We start from the raw sequence: 17,724 nt of genomic DNA, 5'->3' as shown, positions 1-17,724 counted from the left end.
TAAAATTAAAATAAAATAAAGAATACTGCATCCAGTGGAGACGTGTCAGCCAGTTAAACAGGGTGTCAGCAAAGAAAGATGCTGGTGTCATATTCCAGTTATGAGCAGAAGGCAGTTGGTGTGTTTTTGGCTAGTAATAGTCTATACCTGGCTACCTGCGAGGCCGAATGCTAGGCCGAATGCTTTAATGATTTATAGTATCTGCTTGTGGAATTGTCAATGAAACATCACTTTGTTGAATAGCATGCTAGTTGCTCAGTCTTTCACGGTCTGCAAAAGGGCTCGACAGCCTAGTTTGGTATTTATTAAGTGTCGTATTCATTTTGACTTTTTCACAGTTATTTTTATTTTAATTGGGGCTTCCAGCTTCAAGAGGATGGATAGATGTCCGACAATGATGTACTGCAAGGCAGCAGGGTCTCCGTGTGCACAATTCGCAATTCATGCTGAAACATATATATTGGACGATTGCAGCAGCAAGCCTTCATTTTTGTTTACAGTAGCTAAGCAGGCTCATGCATTAATTAACTTTCCGTTATCACCTCATATTCTTTTTCATGTGTGCAGGCATCTTCCTGGTTAGAGATGGAGCAGAGATGGGCAATTCATGCAGAAACCCTCATATTGGATAGTAGTTCACCTGTACCAAGGCTTCATTTCGGTTTACTAGAGGTAAACCAATTCATGTGCATTAATTAGCTCTGTTAGTACCTCACATTCCCCTTCATGGATCACTGCCTTGTTGTGGCGGAGGGGCTTGTGAAACTCGATGAAGTCGTGAGCTCTGCTGTGTAGGGCCACCCAAGGGCCAACCCACTTCAGTATTTCCTGCCAAGAAAACACTATGGCCAGTCACAATAGCATTTTGTGCTTTTGTGCATTACAAACGAGCTAACTTGCGAAAAGATCCAGATGTTTGAGCCACCGTAAGGCATAAGGGCATAGAAAATGCGGCCGTTGTGCATGCTAGGATCACTGAATGGCCAGTATAGTCGGGATAAAATCTTGCTTGGCTGCAGACGTGCACCAAATAGTGCATGATTGCTTATTGCAGTGATCAGGAGAGGAATTAGCGAAAAAGCTATGAACGTTTAGTGTATGTCTTGAAATGTTCTTGCAAAATGTTTTTAGACAACTTTTAGCGTAATGTTGGCACAGCTACAGGAAGACTTCAGGCCTGCTACAGCTAGATAACAGCTATGACTAGACTCCTACTAGGTCAGAGGTCGAACCGCCATCAGACATTGGGTTTTTGCGAGAATGCAAGTAATAGTGCTGTAGCACTAAAAACAGCTGCGTCTCAATTTCGATTCTATGTCACGTGCGCATTTCTTTTCGGCGGGTTTTCCCCAGTTCTGGGTTAAAGCACCGGTGACGGCAACACCGAATTGCATGCGTTCTACGTAGCTGCCCATGCCACGTCCGGAACGCCGCGGCTACACGTGGCCCTGGCACCTCGGCGCTTTCATCATGGCCGAGCTTGTCACCACCCGAGTCGCAACAGTGACTGCCAGAACATCTTGAGGCCGGTTGCGTTCGGCTGAGGAGCCTTTCAGGGCGACAAAAGCAGTAAGTGGCAGCAGTGACGCCCGCGGCATGGGCCTCTGGTGCCTCGGCAACATTGTTGGGCAGGCGTCATCCGCCACAGTCGAGTACCGCCGGGACTAATTAGGCACCGATGGCATCTGAAAGACGCGCCAGCGGCACCGTGGTAAGTGAGAGGCCGATTCGCTAGCGAATTACAGGGCAACAGAATGCACCCATGTGAGGTGCACGCGGGACGCTGGCCAAATGCCAATATGTAGCGCTGCTAAGCAAACGAACGTGCTGTAGCTATTCGGGCTAGTTAATCTGGATAGTTCCTTCCTATACTCTAATGCAGCGTACGCATAACAATAAATTGGCAGTGGTTTAGCTCCGGTTAAACCTAGTTGAGTTGCGAAAGCAACAGCTGCGTTGGCTACGCTTAGGACAGCTTAGGCTACGCGCTGAGCAGCGGCCGGGCTCTCCTCCATAGTTGGTTGAGTCTGGCCGCGCGCTGCAATCTATAGGAGCCTTGCACTGGAGGTTTGAGTAGGGTGGCGCCGCCTCGTGGCTGGCAAGGAAAGTCTGAGTAGTACAACAGCGGCCCTGCCTATGCTGCACTGTGTATCTCGCAGGCTTTCTACATAGACTTGCGCTTCTTTCTGCCCCGTGGTGAGCGTGAAAAGACTCATCGTGTTTCATGGACATCATCATGAACCGGCAGTAGCCTAAAATTAAAAAAAAAAAAAACGCTGCGGCTGCCTTTTGGTGAAATTGTCAAAGCATGCGGCATCCATCTTGCCATGTACGTCTCCATTTGGAAACATCGTCACCGCCGCTATATTGCCGCTTGCGTCATAGGGTGCCACAGACAAGTTAACAATTTCATTGTTCGACTCTACTGCTCTATTTCATAGCCGCACGAAGCGGGGCTACTGTGTGACTGGTATGGGTCATAAGGTGCATGCATACTCTGGTGCAAGAGAAACGTCTTTCGCCCTACACTGGATGCTCCGCCAGCTCAGCCAGCAATGTGCGCATGTTTATTTGTGATTGCGAGAGAAACCGTTTGTTATGCTACAGTTTTCGGCAGCTGCACAAGTATAAAAACTGCACGTATATGCCAAGCAACGAAAGGGTAGGACGGCAAACTAGAGCTCATCTAAAACGCTCGCTGTCTCAATGAAAACAACCATTCACTTTTAAGAAGAAACAGAATAGACGGCATTTGGCGTATATTTATAATTACTAAGCAGCTGACAGTAGCATTTCGATGATTATGCAGCGCGCGTAATTGCTGAGCTTACCGTGCGCTTCTAGTGTGTGATGTCCCCACTGCACCAACAGGCAAAAGCTCTGGCTTGAGAGCTGCAAGCGCATAAGTTCAAGGAGATAGGAAGTTGAGCAGTTGAACGATGTCAGCGTGCCTTCAGTGATATCTGTACCTAACGACGAACGCCAGAACTCCTGCCGCGGCAAAATTCGAACGTTTCTGCAGACCCAGTTTCAGCTTTCTGTGTGAGTTTCCAGTATGCGGACTGTATTTCGAAACTTTACATGTGCAATTTATCAGCTAAACAAGACGTAAAAAGTAAAAACCAGTGCAGGATCAACTTAATATTTCAGGGACGTCATGCCAGATGGCTCGACAGCGGTTGCTAGGCAACGGCGCAATGAGCGTTGTGACCACGGTGCGGCCACCGCCAAAGCGAAAATGCGGCTTTGCGGCCAATGTAGCTCTGGCTACAAAAAATAAAACCAACTAAAGACGTTAAACACTTCTCCAAACTCCTTCCCAGTCTCGCAATGACAAACTGTCACTCGTTTAACGATGCCGAGCAATGTTAGAGTTCTTTTGTACGTCATGTTCAATTTAACCGGAGTTAAAAATGTCTTATTTTACGCGATAGTGGATATAGCTTTTCCAGACCAAAGGACACCGTTGCCGTCACCTGACATCTCACCAAAAGTTGGCAAAAGTATAGGAAAAAAATTGCGAGCATTTAAGCATGGTTTTCGACGAAACTAGTGATTCGAGCGCAAGCTGTGTTAATCACGGTAGTGCATTGATAGTAGTCGTGATAGCACCTTTAAAACTGCCTTTTCAATAATCGATTTCTGCGATTTCTCTTAAGTATATTTATTTAAGTTGGGTTTTGGGAAAGAGGGTGATTGGATAGGTGTTTGGATACTTTTGCATGAACATCACTGAATGATGGACAAATTCCCCTAATGGGATCAGGGACACACCTTTTTCAAGGCCAAGCGGCCTGACAGGTTGTCTTGGCTGATAGATGGCGTAGCGAAGCTTTCGCTTCAAAACACTCACACTATCGCGTCAGCACAAGTCGGTGACTAATTTTTAAGCAGTAACTTCATAACGCGAGGTAAGCCAAGGTCACCGTGCGCTTCCAATGACTTTGAAACAGCTTCAAGGTCAAGTTGCAACTTGAGCCACAACCACTTTGGGTAGCTATGTTCCTGCGAAAAGTTAAGGTTGAGGCCAAAGGTCAACTGACGTGGGAAGTAGCTTAGTGCGTGAGCAGCTACGTGCTGCGTGTGAGTCACATGATCACTGAAGTCGATCTCGAGTATATTAGAGGCATACCGCGTGCCTCGGCCCCAGCCGTGCAATGAACTTGGAGGAAGAGAAACTGAGCAGCCATGTTCGTTACGATCGTATGTAGGTCGGCTGCATCTGATGATCTGGAGGACATTGCGTTGCGAGACGAAACTGTGCGGTGATGAGAATGACCTAAAGCCCAAAGAGCGGCGGAAACATCGGAACAATGTGAGGAGCATCTTGCGAAACACCGCTGCGACGATGCGGGAAGACGTGAGTGAAGAGCAGCACAGATGGTCGCCGCCGCTTCTGCATCGTCATGCTTGAGCTGTCACTTCATTCTAGGTTTAACCGAAGCTAAACCACAGCCAATTTTTTCCTAGGACTTGTGTATGCAATGCTGCAAGAGTTCGAGCTGCTTTTCGTTTATGTGTCTGACCCTATACACCAGTAGTCTTACGGCGGAGGGGAAGATTACAAAATGTGGGTCGGAGAGCATTTTAAGAGCACGCTTCCTTTTTGTGACTGCTTTTTCTTTGACATTGTAATATGCGGTCATTTGCATGTTCAGCGCAAGACTGCGTCCAGTCAAGGAGCGGGTTTCCAGATGCGATGACACCGGCACTAAGCAGCGACGCCTTCGACGCTCGAGAGCACGGTCCCTGCCTCGCACCGCTTGGCGACGTTAGCGGTGCTCAAATTCGTATATGACACCTTGGCTGAAGCGGCGCTGCGTGTCTGAGGGTAAAGGTATGTTGCATTGACTGCGTTTCGTGCCAACGTTATTTGCATCGGGCTCCTGCCTACTCTTCGCTCTTCTGTGCAGTGCATTTTAACGGCAACACTGCTGCACGAGACATAAAGTTCAGCGTCTAGTTGAGCAGTTGGTTTGCGCTGCTTATGACTAAAGCGCAGGTGGCCGCCGCAGCGAAAGCGCGATTTGTTCAGGCACTGGTGTGTACACAGTGAAGACCACTCAGTGTAGGTGGCATTAAAACATTAAAACTTCCTGCTGGGCGAGTTGGTAGTTCATCTTGATGCAGGGTTTTTTTAGCGCAAACAAAGACAGACAAGAAAGGTGAGACGTACACACACGCGCTAACTATCAACTGAGTTTATTCGTGGAAGGCAGCATCATATATAGGCCGAAGGGTGGAAGATAATGAATCAAAAGCTAATATTAATGAAAAAGAAATTAATAAAAAATCACAAAGTAAAGGCCAGGAAATCAAGACGCATGCGCGGGTAGGCGTGTGTTACGCTTGAAAAGACACTTTTGCCAAAGTCAACAGGTAGTGGCATTGAAAAGGTCAATCTCAGCCGTGAACAGAGATAACGAGGGTTCGCTGATGCATTCGTTCCCAAGTTTCTTAATGTGATAGGCTTCTAGGCTAATCCGTGCCGTCCTGTCTTTACTTTTGCCAAGAACCTTCGTCTCCTCAAGCCGGGCCACACATGCATGACATTTACTGATGTGAGCAACAAGATGCTTATAATTGTTGTCATTATTTTTTAATTTTCGGGCATGGTCCCCCAGGCGGTCATTGACACAACGTCCAGTTTGGCCAACGTAATACTTTCCACATGACATGGGTATGGAATAAACCACTCCAGTGGAACATGTAACAAACGGCTTATCATGCTTCTTCAGGCACTCACGTTTTTTGGCATTACAAATGCGTGGGCAAAGCTTTCCCAGCTTTTTGGGTGCCGAGAACAATACACGTACACCCTGCCTAACAGCGACTCTTTTGAGGTTGTGCGACATTTTGTGAATGTATGGTATAACCTCAGGCCTAGGGGCCTTATGTTGAGCGCCAGCCGTTGTCTGTTCCGGTCCACGTTTGCACTTCTGAAGCATGGCCTCGGCGACGGCTGTCAGAATCGACCAGGGGAACCCTGCAGCCAGAAGTCGGCTTATCTGATGGTCAAAACTCTGAGACATCTGATGTGAGCACGACTTTCGGAGAGCAGATTCCAAGCACATTAACACTATTCCTCTCTTGATGGTCTTGGAGTGCGCCAAGTCAAATGGCAACAACTCCTTTTTTGCTCGTGGGTAATAGCCCCAGCAGACGTGCCCTTCACCGAAAGGAAATTTAAGATCTAGAAACAGTAAAACCAAAACTTTGGGCAGTTCATGGGTAAAATTCAATCAAAGGCCATTTGTTTTAAAAGTATTTAAAACTTCGCCTACTGTAGAGGGGTAGGTGAAGGAGTCCTGCTTTCTTAAAAAAAACTAAAAAATCATCTACATACCTAAAAACCTTTAAAACTGGCCCCCCCGCATTAAAACTCTGCTCCAAGTGCTTATCTACCTTTGCTAAAAAGATGTCTCAAAGAATGAGAGCCACACATGATCCTATGCAGATTTCATTTCGCTGCAAAAAAGGCTGGTCATTAAGAACAATAAAAGTTGAATTCAAATAAAACTGCAATAAAGCTAAAAAATTATCCGCGTAGCCGCGTAGCGGTGTCTATTGGAACCCGAGGCGGGTCTCATGCGACAAGCGCGGCTGTGGTGTGCGCGTGATCTGCCGTTTCTGCGTGTCTCGCGGGCATTTCCGCGTTGACAGTGTGCGCAAGGGGATCGTACTGTATAATAGTGGACATGTGTTGGTTATCACGGCCGTCTGGGACTACATCGCCTCCATATACATCAAGTGTTTGCTGCAGACGAGCGTCAACAAGGTTGCTTACGAAGTGGAGTTCATTCCTTGACCTATGAACCAATGTTCTTCCTTTGCTTAATGGTACACGCTTGCTTTGTTTACATGCAATATATTGCTACAGTAAACTAGGCAGCATTGTCGAAACTGCGAGCGGTTTCGTACCAGTGTGACCGCAGGAAAATCCAGCGAGCTTGCAAGCCAGCATTCTGAGCATCAGAAAAATAGCGCATATTGGGCTCCTGTAGCAAGAGTTCAGATTTTTCATGCTTGCGCTTTACCACTGCCTGTACAGCATGGATTTCGCGTATTCCGTCGTCAAAAAGGCAGAGCGGGTAGATAATTTCATGGAAGAGTGAGATATCAGCACAGGCGATATCTGAAAAGCTCCATTACAGGTTAGCAATATTAGATTTAAATTTTATATCCTATGTTATTATTGTAGTATCATCTTCATTTCATTTGTATCACCATCGCGCCAAACTGCAGAACTACAGCGCGCTTTATAACCAGCTCTAGAGCCCTAGCCTGAATAGCAAGTGCAGCGACATGTTATGTTTTCGTAATCTTGCCAGACAACAGAAACACTGGCTCTGGTCTTCAAATTAATTGCATTGCAAATTTCAAAACGCATATTGGCAAATGTCTGCTCAATAACCCGCTGCAGTGGCTGAGGCTACTGAGGAGGATCGAGTTATCGGGACTGAAGTCGACCGCACCCCCCGCGTTTAGGTGGAGGGGAAACGCTAAATGCCACCGTGTGCTCTGCGAATGTCAATGCATGCTAAATATCATCTGGCTAAGCGTTTCACAAATCTAATGCATATTGTATCTTCACCGCTAGCGGAGGCGACCAAGTTTAAACAAAAAGTGTTCACCGAAGGTGCAATGACAAGCGGAAAACACATAAAACATAGTTATCACTCAGCCCCGCCACACGGCACATTTAATGCCAATTCCATCAAATGACATTCGTTCAAAATCATATTTGTTTGCTGCTACACGAGAAAATATAATGACATTCGATGAAAACGAAATTAGGAATCTATTTAGTTTGAGGTACTCTACCAAATGCGATCAACGAGAAATTGTGTTATCTCGACAGCAGAGAATTGGTGAGAAGATACACCCAAAATAAACTACAAAAGTGCAACCTGCATTAAGTACTATAGGGACCGGGTGCCCGTTGTATGGCGCCGCCGTCGCCTCGGTGGAACAGCGCCGCCCGCGGCGGAGTGCCGAAACAGCGGAATGCCGAGGCAGCTGAGCGGCGCAGTCCTTTCCGTTCTGCGAGGCATTTTTGAGCCTGTTCCTATCCATCGTGTTGCGGTGTGGCTTTGAGAGCTTTGAGCTGCGTTGAATAATCGCAAGGAGTATTGTTTGACCGGGAAATCTTGAAAAATAAAAGGGCCGTTCTCGGCAGGGCGTGCGTGTTCTTTTTTTTTTTTTTTGAAACCGCCCGGCGCATGTTATTTCTGTTATATACTCGAAAATGCCGCGCGTGTGATTTCACCATGCGCTAGGAACACCTTCGTTAGGCACTTGTTAAGGCGACTTCGAAGACTGGAATTGCGCTTGCACTGTGCATCCATCTTATATTAGGTCTAGTCGAAACCTGCCTGAAGATCAAATACCGCCGAGCCGTGTAGCCGTGGCGCCGTAGTAGTGGCAGTTGTAATGGTCAGCGTTCATGTAAAATGAAAAATATGCTGCACCTGTCTTTTTTGGTAATAGCTAGGCTCAAACGATTCAGAGTAAAATAATAGCAAATGACATTCCAGTTTCAACATTCCAACGAGAGCTGTGAAAGGAGAAAAATAAACAAGCAAGACAAAAGTAGGATCCTATTTATGGTTGGAATAGCAAACACACATATACTTCCAGGACGTCCTGTACAATTACGCTACAATAGCTCACTGAACCCGGCCTTAAGACTATCAAACTTAATCATAATATATAAGCCAAATGAGTAATACCACCTCAGCATCACTTTTACATATACGACAATGCTCTTGTTGAACACGTCAGAGCTGCTACATATAATTGACTTAGAAAATATTATACTATACATGTCTTTCTCCTGACATGCTGCCGAGGTTGTGAAAAGAAAAAAAAATTAAATTTCCTGCTAGCGTTTTCTCAGCGCAGGAAGTTCAATGCGATTGACTGCACCTGCCTTGAACATCTGATGGCAATAGTCCAATATACTGTCAAACTGTTAAATACAATCGAAGAAAAAAACACAGTGTGATGTGTTGTAAGATAAGACACCGACCACTAAGAGAGCGTCCTATTGTTAAATGAATCCCTCTGATGGCTCGTTCGCTAAGGTGGTCTACTTTCTCAGCGTACCACGAACTTGCGGGGCCGATACCTAGCTGACCTCGATACCTGATGAATGTGAGGGGACACGACCATGTATGTAGTTTTCTATTTGCACGCAAAGGAATCCGGATAACTGAAAGCCATTCCTTTTACAACTTTGTCACTACAGCTTGCCGGACTGCTGCTAAATCTGTTTACATTGGCCATAGAAGCAATTTCTGAGTAAAACGGTCTTGTCATACTACGCCACAATCAGGAAATCTCATGTTCACTAAAACGCTGATGAGCAACACATGTATTTAGGCGGGCCAGGAAATGGATGCTACTGAGAAAATACGTAAAGCCGTGTCAGGTGCAACGTGAATGCAAAAAAAAAATACTGCTACACGGCCTTCAAAATTAAAAAAAAAATGCTACGTTTATGCTCGTTTGCACACATTAAATTGTATTTTTTTTTTCTTGTTTGACTTTTATATGAAGGCGATAGCAGATTTTGTGACCATGCGGTATTGATTGAGCTGTGAAATGAGTGATTTTATTAGGCAAAATGGACAAACGAAAAGAGGTTGACAAACGAAAAGTTGGTTGACAAACGAAAAGAGGAAAAATGACAAGATCATGGTAATAGGAATTGTTCATGTCTCCTATCTGCTCTTTCTGTTAAGAGAAAAAAGTAAATTATCTTTACTATTTCAGCGAAAGTATCTGCACAAACATTGTCTCTGCCCATCACTGAAGATCGTAACGCAGCCCGAACGACGATGGTGGAGCTGCCTTTTCTTTTTCCGTGCTGGGGTTTTCTTGTACACAGGCGGGGAAATGCTAGCGTTGTAACTTACGTTGTAGAGTTATTTCGATTTCCAATTGTCAATAAAGTGACTACATATGAAGGAGTGCGGCTTCGACTCCGAGACTCTCATGCCGTCACTCCTGGGGAGCAGAAGGCACAGAGCATCCGGTAGCAAGCGGAATTTTAAAACTTCGGCACTTTCCACGACCACACAGTAACCAAATACGTAGATTCGTGCCTTTGCCTTTCAAAGAACCATGCTTAGGTCACCCGCCACTCATGCTTCTGTGGAAACCCGTAGAAATGAATCGACTTAAAAACGTCTGACGAGTTTGCGTAGCTGCCAGTGGAGCCAACAACGCAACACGTTTCGCCAGCCTTGTTTGGCCAGACTTCATTTCACTGAACATGTTCACTGAACATATTCTCAAAACTAGCCCAACTTTCTGTTCTCTTGAGGATAGTATGTTCACGCACAACGCCATCTAAACCTTGGGATTTCCAATTTCCACACAAGCCAATGACAAACAGTACGCTCCAATGCGCTGGCAATGCGCCGGCCGGGGCCGGCGCATTCCGGTGTTTGAGCGATGTCGCCGAGAGGCGGCGCCACCCGTACAGCTGTCCGGTCCCTATACTGTGCTCCTATAATTTTGCACCCAGTCATCTATGTGAAATATGCCAAATAGCATCGTAAAAAAAAGAAACAAAAATATGGCCTATTTGAATAGTTAATTAAATATGAACTAGGCGCATAGCACCGCTTATCCCCGCTATACCTTTCATGCATACACTTCAGCGATTTACACTCTCTCCAAAATCTTCCCTCAGCTCACGCAAGAGGTGACCAGCAGTCACAAAGACAAACAGCGCCGGCGGTTGTGCTTTCAAAACACACAACACACAAACCTAAGGCCCAAACATTCCGATCGCTGCCCTTGGTCGGTTGCACCCGGGCAGTGGTTTGAAAGGGACGTATGTTCAGGCATCTTCCCGAGAACCTCTCAGCGGCGTGTACATTTCTGGCAGCAGCCTTCGCTTGCAGTCGAGCATCCCGTTGCCCTGGAGTTTCTACCGCACGTTTCTTCCTCTTCGCTTTGGCATTCATTTCACGCTGACGCTCAGTGTCTTGAGCCGTTTCGTGAGCACGCTCGGCATGTTTCCTCGTTCTTTGTGCTTCTAAATTCTTGCATCGTTTAGCTGCAACACCAGATTCAGTAGACTCACGTTCCCGCTGCCTTCGTAATCGTTGTGCTTCAGCACGTCCAGCCCGGCGAACCTGCGCCGCAATGCCAGATGGACCGGCTTCGTCCATTGCGACGTGAAGCAAACGCACACACGCTTGTGCAACGCTGCCCTGGGACGGCCGCCACGTCCGCAACTGACACGCCCATCTCTTACCGTCTTACTTTCTAACTGGGTGCATCATGCTGTCGCTCCGCCCCCTCAGTGTTAGATCGCGGGATGTAGGCGTCACCACTTTCAATTCCTCCTCTCCAGTTCACGGAGAGATGGATGGACAGAGAAAGAGAGAAGCTTCTACTACAGCTCCGCGGCTGCTCCACCTCCTCAATGCTGAGACGTGCACGTAGCCACCTTCTCTTTCTCCGCTTCAAGTTCACGAAGAGAAAGAGAGAGTGAGCGGCTTCGGATAGACCCCGGCGAAATCCGTGATTGTGGCTAGTAGTGCAACGCACTAAAAACTGGCACCTATTGCTGCTAGCCAACCCGTAGCCAATGCAATCAGCGCGGGCGGAACAGGTCGCTTCGTCTGCCGAGGTCCGTCGGCACCGAGCCGCCGGCACGGCAGATTTCTTTCGCCACCTTCAGAAAAGCATGTCTGTTGATCTTAAATAATATGCGCTTAATTTGATGAAGGAATCTAAAAAAATTTTCTTTTACTGAGGATCGCTGTTATGTAACGAGATTTTGGAAGTGATAAACGCAATACAAACAAATTTCGTCTCACATTAGCAGCTGCCGCCGGTGTGACGCAGCTCATCCGATTTTGTTCTCTAGCTCTGCTGCTGAGGCGTCGCCGAAGTTACTCCTTCCTTTTACTGTAAGACAATTTGTGAGACAATTCAACTGATACTATAAGGTAGTTTTATGAATATGAACCTTACTATTTCTAAAGCGCTTCCAGCTACGGCTTTGATGCGAAACCGTTTAGGCGTTTAGGCATAGCGATGACTAGGGCCGATAGCACACGGCAAGAGCGCTGTCGTTGGCCGCTTTCACGGGCAGCCTCATTACGGTAAGCTCGTGGTATCCGATGTGGCATGCGTTACGAGTTTGCCGTATGCTCTCTTGATGAGGCCAAGCTCGGGCATTTTTCGACGGGTCTTAATACGCTGAGTAAACGATCTGCGAAAACGTACGGGAGTCAACGGAGCTGTAGTATGCGATACAGCTGTAGTATCGAGTATGCAATACTCGAAGCTTCTATAAAAGCGCCGTCGGACAGTACACTAGATACTGCCTATTTTATGTGTTGCTCTTGACACTTGCTTTAGTGCGCAAAGTTTATGTTGTTGAAACTCATACGCTTTTCGCAGTCGAGCGCAGACGTACGCACCTTCCGTGTCCTTTTGTAAACAAACGCCGCCGACACTGCCGCTAACTTCGTAACTGATCGTCCTAATCAACAGGTTGTTTACAAGGGATGCAAGACATGAATATCAGTTCAATATCAGGCTGCCTTCGTTTACAGCGCGGTCATCTTCGCAACATATTGAAGGCGCACCAACATTTGCATTTAAATCGCAGTTACCATAATTTGGAAATGGCGTTAGCTTTGGTCGTGTAGCAGCTTGCGAAAAAATGACATTAGCCTGAACAAATATTATTCGATGGGATTGCTTGCTTTCTGTGTCGAACAGCCGCGATTCACGGCCGCCGTCGTTCTCGTGAAGCATAACTGGAAACTGATACAAACGTGCTCCTGGCAAGGTTTTATGTGAGTTCGAAAAACTAACTACGCAGCAATTCTTCCCGGACATTGCTAAAGATTGACAGCGGCGTTATAGTATCAGTTAAACCACGACCAAAGACGACAACGAAGACGAAGACATGAACAGCGCCCGACCGAGCCCGCCTACGCTTTACGGCTTTGGCGACAGGCGGCGTTGTCGGCGTTTTGCGCATCGCCTATAGAAGTTGCAAAATTCTTTGTACTGCAAATCGTCCTGTGCCACGGTGCTCCCCGGGTTGTGATCACGGACCGAGGTGCTGCCTTTTCTGCTGAGCTTATGCAGCATATTCTTGATTTTAGTCACACAAGTCACTGCAGGACTACTTCCTACCATCCCCAAACAAACGGATTAACTGAACGTTTAAACAGAACGCTTGCCGATATGCTTTCAATGTATGTGGACGTTCAGCACAAAACGTGGGATGCAGTCCTACCTTACGTAACGTTCGCCTACAATACACCCATCCAAGAAACGACTAATATGACGCCGTTTAACCTTGTTTACGGTCGCCAAGTCACCACAACACTCGACGCTATGCTGCCCCATGTCGACGACCACCCCAATGATGACGTTGCATACTTTTTGCAACGTGCCGAAGAAGCTCGCCAGCTCGCTAAGCTGCGGACCCGTGAGCAGCAGGTGCAGGATGCGCGACGCTACAACCTGCGGCATCACGAGGTTGAATATGACACGGGTGATCTTGACCATGTTTGGTCTCCGATTCGACGACGCGGACTTATCGAAAAGCTCTTGCGTCGCTACTTCAGTCCTAACCGAAATCTGCGCCGTGGTGGCGCTCTCAACTACGAAGCTGTTCCTCACGAGGCCCCACGATCAAGTTGTGCCGCACGCCCAGAGATGGCCCACGTCGTTCATTCAAACCTTATCACGCGAGGACGCCCTCCCTGTGAGTCCATGACTTGCCTCGAGCATCGGGTTGATGCTTCCTCACCGGGGGAGCTAATGTTGCAGGTGTGAAGAAGACAAGGAAGAGAAGCAGAAGACGACAAAGTTCCCGTTTCGCGCTCTCACCGTTCGTCCCTGGTCTTCGCCAACACCGGGCTCTCTGTGTTACCGGCTCTGCCGCCTTCACACGCCTTTTTTGCAATGTGACAATATGTCGTCTGCACATAGTCTTCCAAAATTTGTCCAAGCTGGTCATTCTTCAAATCTTCTGCGCCTTCAGTGTCAGCCGCGGCGCTTTCTCCAGCTACGGTTTTCGTGCTTATTCTGTGCCTTGCTTTGAATCTGGCTAGCCAGCCATTGCTGCACACGAAGTTGTCATGGTTGAGCTGCGAGGCGAAAACCAGGGCTTTCTCAACGAGGAGAGGTCCGCTAACTGGCAGGTTTTTCGACCGAGCTGTTTTCAGCCATCGCACCAGCGCATCGGCTCCGGTGGCACGGCGCTCGGAGGCCGCAGTCAGTTTACGGCTTGGATTGGTGCGCTCGCTGCAAGATGGCGCTTGTTGTATTCTCATCATCATTGCAACTGCATTTGGTTAACTTGGCTCCGATTTGTCATTGGCTATGTAACTTGGTATTGCATCGGTCGCGTTTATGGAGGTTTGTCACAACGCTAGTCAGACAGTCTTTTGTGAGGTGGTACTACCGCCGTGAATTGTACGACGAAAAGTGAAAGTGGTACGTGCTAACTGATACGTCCGTGATAAGCTGGTACGGTTTATGCGGATGTGAAATTCATTATATTGAATAGGCGCTGAGTCGGGGACTTGACTTTACTACATTTAAAATGAAACGAGGTTTTACTGTAGTGAAACTATTCTATTTGTGCTTCAAAGAAAACCTTATCTGCGCCAAATTTGCCCTTCATAAGAGGAGAATGCGTGCTTTACGGAAACCAGTTTGGACCAAAAAAACAAATTCTTGCAACGAAGCGAAAAGAAAAGCCTTTGGGAGATTTTTTGATAGTGAAGAAAGATCTTTTATGGACTGGTGTGCACGGATGCTCTGAAGCTTGCTTATGATGTCTATGAAAAAACAAAAATTCTTATGACAGGTATCCCAAATTTGCTGGCAAACATTCATTTAGCTCCTTTTTGAATAGTAACGATGCAGTTTTATCGATTTGTATGAGAAGTGTATTGTGTTAATGCTAAATGCGCAGGCATCCTCTAATCTTGAAAGCAGTATTTCAATAACTCCCGTCTGCCCATCCTCCTCCCCCAGAAAAGATTTCCGGCTTCAGGCCGTTTCATACTTGCAGTACGGATGAGACTGGTGTTTGATGTGTAAAGAGCGCCGAAGATTGTTGCCACAAAAGGGGAAATAACTATCTTCTATTATCGGCGGATAATTGGACGTTAGGTGAAAGGCTTTGTAGCGCCAGTTTAACCCGCTCTGCTCTTCTCCTGTCATCATGTTTGAGCGCAAACACATCCTACTGTCAGCAGGACGTGCTTGCGCAACACGTCTATCACCTACCTCTCCGCAAACACATACCGGAAAGATTCAGTGCATTTCCGAAATAGATGGCCAAACTAAGGAATTTCCGTGAGCTTTTTGCAGCACTTTGTCCTGAATGTCCGATGCCTTATTGTAAAAAGCTCTGATTGTTGTGTACAGCTGCGACAGCCACATGAACATTGCAGTGATGCAGTACACTAGAGTTAAGGAAATATTTGTGGAGTCTCGCCCTGCGGATACGGCACCCAAGCTACAGGAACTTGATGTAAGCTGTTTCAAGGCCTTCAAAGATGTCTTCAATGACGCATGTTGCGAGTGTATGTTTAGCCACCCTTTCAGTCATATCAAAATGGAGAATGTTGGTGATAGAAATGATTTAAACGATCAGTATACGCCAGCAACATAACCATTAATTTCCAGAACTCTATTGCTTTGCTGCATGATCCTGATTTCGACGAAGTTACATTGCCGAGCAGAACGGGACAGCTTATTTACGGTTAAGGAAAAGACTCCCGCACTAACTCCTCCTTGCTTAATTCGACCTAAGACACTAATAGCCTGGTCACAGTAAAATGAACTTGTGATCTCTCACGTCTAGATTCTATAGAAAGAAAAAGAAACAGGAAGTCGGAGACAAGCACTATTTTGATTTCTGCAAAATGTGCCGTTGAGCCTGATGCAGTAGGAAAGAAACGAGATAAGAAACTAAAGAAAAAAAAATATTAGGCAAATGTTTAACTCAGGCTAAACCTAAGTTGACAATGCGAAAACTAAGAGTTAAACCTGTTTTAGCTTGGCTATAATTGCAGCCATACCATAAAGTATCAACTGAAGCATAGCCAAGCTAAACCAGGCTTAATAAAAGCTTTCACTTTGTCCCTTAGGCTTAGCCGAGGTGAACCTTTGGAAAATGTTTTTGTAATTTTCATTATAAAACCACTTCGACTTCTCCAGGCTCTGCTCGTCCAGAGGCCCGGGCAACAGATGCTGGCTCCTCACGGAACTGCCTGCTTGGAACTGGATACTGTTCGCACTGAGGTATGAGCTTGTCAAGCCCATTCGTGGAAAAATTTTTCGAGATCACTGCAGAGTCTGCACTGAAAAAATGCATAAGCTTCAGCATTGCTGGGTTGTCTGCGAGAGGTGTCAACGGGATTCCGTGAGTGACAGATACTGCGCCTTTCCTTTCCTGTAAACCAATTTAAAATACCGCTGAACTTTAGTGCGTTCAGGCGGAAGGCTGGTTGTGTTCACCAAATGGGGCGCGATGTACCATGTGCAGCAGCAATTCTCAGGCTTTTGCATCTCTGCACTGAAGATTCTGCAGAGCCCTCGGAATTTCGCAGACGGCATTTGGTTGATTACCATTCTTACACACTTTTTAGTCATTCTCCACGCATTTGTGCACGCAAATCATGCCCTTTCCCGCTCGTTCACGTTCAAGCATTTCAAATGTCCCGCTACCCGAAGTCAGGCCTAAGTCACCGGAAGTCGAGTACCACGTGACTCCATTTGGACATCGACATTACCCCTCCAGGCTATTTCGATGTATGATTGACTTATTTGGCTCTAATTATTTATTTAACCACATGAACCATTTTGTCACTTGCACACCTTTCCTTGACGTTCTATCCGATGGTACCATGCCTTTTCCGATATGTCAACCATTTCCTTGTTCTTCTTCATCTTCGTCGTTTCCTTCGTCGTCTTCTTCATTTTCTTCTTCTCATCCTCGAGGAGTAGGGGGTCCACGGACCACCTACTACATGACGAGCGGTTAGACCTGGCATAGTACTGCTTTTGGAATAAGATATCTGTCGATTAGTCCAGGCTTTTGTACTGAGCAGGATTGTCTACTCCCTCCTGTACCTGCAACTGCAATTCGCGGAGAGAATGAAGGTCGAGGCCCTACAGGGCCTAATCCGACAGGCTTACAAGGCTGCCCTTGGACTCTTGCACAGCACGTCTACGGAAAGATTCCTGCCCCTTGGGGTTCACAACACGCTGTCGGAGCTGTGCGAGGCGCACCTTTTTTCAGACGACTTACTCACGCGAATGTGGAAAGGGCCATCCTATACAGGCTACACATGTGCAAGCAACTTCCAAACGAGGACGCGAAAACACAGTTACATAAACACATTAGGACAGCTTTATTCATTAAAGGGGTATAGACACCAATTTTTGAAGCGTCGGAAGGAACACGGTTGTTTTCCTGGTTATACAGATGCTCCCCAAGTAATCCCAACGTCTCATTTTGCCGTGAACATATTTTAATTTGATTTCAAACACAAGCCAGGCAAAGATTCCATTTTTCAAAACCCACTGACAGTGCCATCTCTGTGACGAAAACGTGTACATAGGTAAACAACATGACGTCATCAAACAACTGTGACGTGGAGTCAGCAGAGCAAAGAGCAGTGACGACACGGTATAGGTGATGCGCAAAACGCTGAC

The 17,724-nt window shown here is 46.6% G+C and overlaps 1 long non-coding RNA gene across 6 annotated transcripts in view; it reads left to right on the top strand.

The window, feature by feature from the left end:
- Positions 1-17,724, top strand: part of LOC146175339 (uncharacterized) — a 97,254-nt gene that overhangs the window by 1,967 nt on the left and 77,563 nt on the right. For 2 of the 6 annotated variants that reach the window (XR_014701368.1, XR_014701365.1), the window contains exons 3-6: positions 568-672; positions 1,408-1,711; positions 4,659-4,837; positions 16,225-16,308. This is a non-coding gene — a long non-coding RNA (uncharacterized LOC146175339). The remainder of the gene's footprint in view (positions 1-567; positions 673-1,407; positions 1,712-4,658; positions 4,838-16,224; positions 16,309-17,724) is intronic. The other 4 variants (XR_014701363.1, XR_014701364.1, XR_014701366.1 and 1 more) reach the window with 3 other exon arrangements.

The sequence above is a fragment of the Amblyomma maculatum genome, chromosome 10 (genome assembly GCF_055883805.1).
Source record: "Amblyomma maculatum isolate TAMU_Amacu chromosome 10, ASM5588380v1, whole genome shotgun sequence".
NCBI lineage: Eukaryota > Metazoa > Arthropoda > Arachnida > Ixodida > Ixodidae > Amblyomma > Amblyomma maculatum.
This window is presented reverse-complemented; position numbering and strand designations above follow the sequence as displayed.